This window comes from Tursiops truncatus, chromosome 16 (genome assembly GCF_011762595.2).
Source record: "Tursiops truncatus isolate mTurTru1 chromosome 16, mTurTru1.mat.Y, whole genome shotgun sequence".
Taxonomy (NCBI): Eukaryota; Metazoa; Chordata; class Mammalia; order Artiodactyla; family Delphinidae; genus Tursiops; species Tursiops truncatus.
The window spans coordinates 19,668,282-19,674,682 of record NC_047049.1 but is presented as its reverse complement, the minus strand read 5'-3'; the positions used below and the strand labels follow the sequence as shown (position 1 = coordinate 19,674,682).

At 40.5% G+C, this 6,401-nt stretch overlaps 1 long non-coding RNA gene across 1 annotated transcript in view; it reads right to left on the bottom strand.

The window, feature by feature from the left end:
* Positions 1-744: 744 nt before the first annotated feature.
* Positions 745-6,401, bottom strand: part of LOC141276797 (uncharacterized) — a 43,060-nt gene continuing 37,403 nt past the window's right edge. The window contains exon 5 of the long non-coding RNA XR_012326908.1: positions 745-1,108. This is a non-coding gene — a long non-coding RNA (uncharacterized lncRNA). The remainder of the gene's footprint in view (positions 1,109-6,401) is intronic.

The window sequence follows — 6,401 nt, the reverse complement described above, 5'->3', positions numbered from 1 at the left end:
AATAGTGGATGAGAACTGCTCAAATCCAGGTTCCTAATCTCAGACCACTGAATCCAGCGAGGCCTAACTCCCCTATTTACGTTCTAATGCTGGGAAAATTGTTTTGAATTTGGGGTGCCTAGAAGGGACAATCAAAAGAGATGCCTTCACTTGTGGGTCAGGCAGACTTAAGGACATCACATCTATACATTACCGGGGAGTGATCAGTGAGAACTAGAGGGTCCGCTAGAAGGCTACTGTCAGACCCTAACCAAGTTTTCACCAAGCCATGTCAAAAAGAGAAAAATAAGGGTAAAGTTATTCAAAGTATTTTCTGATTGTGTTAGCCATATATTTCTGGAAATGTTAAAATACCTGTCTTAGTCTGTTTGGACTGCTGTAACAAAATACTACAGACTGCGTAGCTTATAAACAACAGAAATGTATTGTTCACAGTTCTGGAGGCTGGCAAGTCCAAGATCAAGGCGCCCGCATGGTTGGTTTCAGGTAAGAGCTCCCTTCCTGATTCATAGCCTGCACCTTCTCGCTATGTCCTCACATGGTGAAAGGAGCTAGGGATCTCAAGGGAATCTCCTTTATAAAGCCCTAGTCCCATTCATGAGGGTTCTACTCTCATGACCTAAGCACCTCCCAAAGGCCCCACCTTGTAATCAACTTTGGGGGTTAGGATTTCAACAAACAAATTTTGGGGAGACACAAACATTCAGACCACAGCAATAGCTTTTCTTTTAGAGATTTATTTGGCATTTACTTACTTATTTTTGGAGTAGCTAATACATGAGGCCCCTAGCACAAAATTCAAAATGTGAGAAAACCTCCAATATTGATTATGTAGGCCACCTCCCTCCTACCCCAGAGTTCTAGTTCCCAAACCCAGAAGCAGCCACTGTTACTGATTTCTTATTCTTCAAGAAACGTTTCAGCTTCCCTGGTGGCGCAGTGGTTGAGAGTCTGCCTGCCGATGCAGGGGACACAGGTTCATTCCCTGGTCTGGGAAGATCCCACATGCCGCAAAGAGGCTAGGCCAGTGAGCCATGGCCGCTGAGCCTGCGCGTCCGGAGCCTGTGCTCTGCAACGGGAGAGGCCACAGCAGTGAGAGGCCTGCGTACTGCAAAAAAAAAAAGAAATGCTCTATGCATATATAAGCAGATGTGTTTATAGAAACTCATTTTTAATACAGCAGGCAGCATCCTGCTTTTTTCACTTAATAACAGATTGTAAAGATATTTCCATATCAATACATTTGGGAAATCTTTTTTAATTAAATGATAGTGATAATATATTGTAATTGAGTAGTTTTAAATGTTCTGATGACTATACACGCACACACACACACACACACACACACACACACACACACACGGCAGTCTCACATTAGAGACCCAAAAAAGTTGAAAATTTTTTTCTAGTCCAAGAAATCTGAAAGCTGAAGCCACTGGCATGATAATAATAAATATGTAATATATATAATACTAATAAATTAATTATAGTATTATAACATTTTATAATAAAGTATTTTATAGTAATCATTTATTAAACTATTAAATAATAATAGTAAACATTTCAGAATCAACTAGTTCTAGGCTTAAGCCTTACTTCTGTCATTTTCTAGCTCTAAGAACTTAGATAAGTTACTAATTTCTCTGAGCCAGTTTCCTTATTTAGCAAAACTAAATAAGGGTGAGGTGGGAAATAAAACCTCCTTCCTAAAGTTGTAAGGATTAATTAAGTAAATAATGAATAGAAAGCACCTGGAGGCTTGAACCTGAGGATTGTCAGTATGTGGGACAGCTATTGAGAGTTGGCAGCAGAGAAATGCTGCAGAGAGGTGACATTAAGTAAAAGCTGAAAGTATGCATTGACTTCAGCGGTTAGAAGATCAGTTAGAAGATTCAGGCAGAGTTCAGCAGAGTGTTGCGGGCAGAAAAGCAGAGCTGGCAGGAGGGGAGGGGCGGCTGGTGGCGAGAGGAAGAGGTTGGTGGTAAGTACATCCATTGTTGCTAAAGTTGGATGCTTTGTGGTCCAGGAGAGGTAGGGTCCTGGCCAAAGAAATACTGTCTGATAAATAAAAAGAAAATTCAGGAATTCCCTGGCTAGCCAGTGGTTAGGACTCCACGCTTCCACTGCACGGGTTCAGTCTCTGGTCAGGGAACTAAGATCCCGCATCCTGCATGCCATACCATGTGGCCAAAAAATTAAAAAAATAAAATAAAAAAAAATCAACCCTCTGGTCCTTTACCTGCATTTTCTGAACACCTAAAAGGGAAAAACAGTGTAGAGTAGTATTTCTTTCCTTTTTTTTTCCCACCCAAATCCTATCTGTAAATGGGAAGAAATGGAGAGTGGGTCTCTTCTGCAACTACACTGGGAAAAGATAAAAGTGGTATAAGTATTATTGAATAAGTGCTGTTAAAATAAGTTTTAAGAAGTGACTTATACCATCTTGAAAAGTGAGACATCATAAGATTTTTTTTTTAAACAGTGATGGCAAAACTGATACATCATGTTCTGTTTTTTCACTGTCTGTTTTGTTGAATTTTTTTTTAAGGAGAATTTCAAACATATACTAAAGTAGAAAGACAGCATAATGAACCTTATGATCATCTTCAACAATTATCAACTCATGGTCAATTTCCCAGTACACTCCCTTCACCTCTCGTCAGTATTATTTGAAGCAAGTACCAGAAACCATATCATTTTATCTCCAAGTATTTCAGGATGTATCTCTAAAAGATAAAGATTCTTTTTGAAACAAAACTGCAATACTACTACCATCCCTAAAAAATTAACAATAATCCCTCAACATCATTAATTGTCTAATAAGTGTTCCAATGCCAATGGTCTCATGAATGTCTACTTTCTTTTAACAGGTGATTTGAATCAGGATACAGATAAGATCCACATTGCAATGGCCTTTTCAAAAAATCAGTAGGCTCTCCTTTCATTTCTCTTTCCCCGTTCCCCCTTGCAACTTATTTATTGAAGTGTCTTTCTTTCCATCAATCTGGATTTTGCTAATTGCCTCCCTGTGACATAGTTAACATATTCCTCACACTCCTTCCTAACCCCTATATTTCCTAAAAATTGAAAACTACAGACTTTTCCTTTTTTTTTTTTTACAGTTCAGTGGATGTAAAATAGTATTTCAGGTTTTCCCTGGTGGCGCAGTGGTTGAGAATCCGCCTCCCAAGGCAGGGGAAGGGTTAGAGCCCTGGTTCGGGAAGATCCCACATGCTGCAGAGAAACTAACCCCGTGCGCCACAGCTACTGAGCCTGCACTCTAGAGCCCACGAGTCACAACTACTGAGCCCATGTGCCACAACTACTGAGCCCATGTTCCACAACTACTGAAGCCCGTGCGCCTGGAGCCCATGCTCCGCAACAAGACAAGTCACTGCAATGAGAAGCCCGTGCACCTCAACGAAGAGTAGCCCCCGCTCGCCGCAACTAGAAAAAGCCCACGCGCAGCAACGAAGACCCAATGTAACCATAAATAAATAAGTAAATTTTTAAAAATAGTATTTCATTATAGTCTTAATTTGCTTTTTCCTGTTTATTGATAAAGTTGAACAACTTGTCGTGAAAAAAAAGCTGAAAATTACATCTGAAACCTTGATTAGATTCAGGTTTGATTTTTTTTAAAAGACTATTTCATAGTGTTCATTTTCATCAGAAGGGACTTAATGTCTAATTCTTTCCTTTCTGTGCTGTTAGCAGCCACTGATGTTTGATGCCAAGTCTCTTAATGTTTTTGGTTTTTCCATCTCTTTTGTTCACTGTCTTTCGGTAAGCTGTTGCTTCTGGGCAAGGCTGAGTCACAAGTTAAGTTCTCCCAGCTTTGGACCACTAACAATTTTCAGAGACCCATTACCCCAAAGTTATGCTTTTCCGGAATGATTTTTTTTTTCAGTTATTCTGAGATATAATTGACATAAAACATTGTATTCAGTTAAGGTACAACCCAGTTATTTGATACATGTAAATATTACAAAATGATCACCACAACAAGTTTAGTTAACATCCGTCACCTAGCACAGTTACAATTTTTTTCCTTGTGATGAGAATTTTTAAGATCTACTCTCTTAGTAATTTTCAAGTATATAATACAGTATTGTTAACTATAATCACCACGCTGTACACTGCATCCCCAGAGCTTATTTATCCTCTAATTGGAAATTTGTACCTTTTGACCACCTTCACCCATTTCCCCCACCACCTCTCCCTGCCTCTGGCAACCACCAATCTGTTCTGTTTCTTTTTTTTTTTTTTAATAAATTTATTTATTTATTTATTTTTGGCTGCACTGGGTCTTCATTGCTGTGCGTGGGCTTCCTCTAGTTACGGTGAGCGGGGGCTACTCTTCACTGTGGTGCGCAGGCTTCTCATTGCGGTGGCTTCTCTTGTTGCAGAGCATTGGCTCTAGGCACGCAGGCTTCAGTAGCTGTGGCTCACAGGCTCAGTAGTTGTGGCTAGTGGGCTCTAGAGCACAGGATCAGTAGTTGTGGTGCAGGGGCTTAGTTGCTCCACGGCATGTGGGATCTTCCCAGACCAGGGCTCAAAGCAGTGTTCCCTTAATTGGCAGGCGGATTCTTAACCACTGCACCACCAGGGCAGTCCCTGTTCTGTTTCTGAGTTCAGTTTTTTTTAGATTCCACATGTAAGTGAGATCATACTGTTTTTGTCTTTCTCTCTTTGACTTATCTCACTCAGCATAATGCCCTAAAGGTCCATCCATGTTGTCACAAATGGCAGGATTTCCTTCCTTTTTTATGGCCAAATAATACATATAATTATCTATTATATACATAATAGATATATCCCACGTTTTCTTTATTTGTTCATCTGTCGATGGACACTTAGGTTGTTTGTCTTGGCTATTGTAAATAATGCTGCAATGAACGTGGGGTGCAGATATCTTTTTTAGTGATTTCATTTCCTTCAGATATATACCCAGAAGTAGAATTGCTGAGTCATATGGTAGTTCTGTTTTTAATTTTTTGAGGAACCTCCATACTGTTTTCCATAGTGGCTACACCAATTTACATTCCTATCAACAGTGCACAAGGGTTCCCTTATCTCCAAGGGAACCCTTGGAGATAAGCTGGAGTTTGGCCTGCTTTAATCCAACATTCATTCATTTGTGAGGAGACAAGAATTATTACACAGCAGAGTGTAATGCCCTTTCCCCGCTCTTTACAGCCAAAAAGGATTGTGTAATTGTGAACGGTTCTGCCCTTGGAGAAGGATTCTGTCAAGAGATAACAAGCATTGGTGAGAAACATTTGTTATCTCTTGCCTTTTTAGGACAGGTGTTCTGACAGGTGTGAAGTGATATCTCCTTGTAGTTTTGATTTGCATTTCCCTGATGATTAGTGATGTTGAGCATCTTTTCATGTACCTGTTGGTCATTTGTGTGGCATGCAGGATCTTTAGTTGCAGCATGCAGGATCCAGTTCCCTGACCAGGGATCAAACCCGGGCCCCCTGAATCGGAAGCACAGAGTCTTAACCACTGGAACACCAGGGAAGTCCCTGTGTGTCTTCTTTGGAAAAATGTCTAGTTCCTCTGCCCATCTTTTAATTAGTTTGTTTTTGCTATTTAGTTGTATGAGTATTTTATGTATTTTGTATATTAACCCCTTATCAGATATATGATTTGCAAATATTTTTCTTCCCATTCTATGAGTTGCCTTTTCATTTTGTTGATGGTTTCCTTTATTGTGCAGAAGGTTTTTAAAGTAGTCCCACTTGTTTATTTTTGCTTTTATTGCCTTTTCTTTTGGTGTCAAATCCAAAAAATCGTTGCCAAGATCAATGTCAAGGAGCTTACCACTTATGTTTTCTTCTAAGAGTTTTATGGTTTCAGGTCTTATATTCAAGTCTTTAATCCATTTCAGACTGGCCCTGGGTCTTCCCTGGTGGTGCAGTGGTTGGGAGTCCGCCTGCCAATACAGGGGACACATGTTCGAGCCCTGGTCCGGGAAGATCCCACATGCTGCGGAGCAATTAAGCCCGTGCGCCACAACTGCTGAGCCTGTGCTCTGGAGTCTGCGTGCCACAACTACTGAGCCCACGCACCACAACTACTGAGGCCTGCGTGCCTAGAGCCCGTGTTCTGCAACAAGAGAAGCCACAGCAATGAGAAACCCACGCACCGCAACGAAGAGTGGTCCCTGCTCGCTGCAGCTGGAGCAAGCCCGTGCACAGCAACAAAGACCCAATGCAGCCAAAAAGCAAAAAAAAAAAAAAAAAAAAAAAAAAAAAAAAAAAAAAAGACTGGTCCTAAATCTGTATTATTCTGAACACCAAGAACGGAAAAATAGTATAGAGCGATATTTCTTTAAGCCCCACTTCTTTCTTATGGGCCTTAAAGACTGTTGCGTTTCATTCACTAAAACTGCC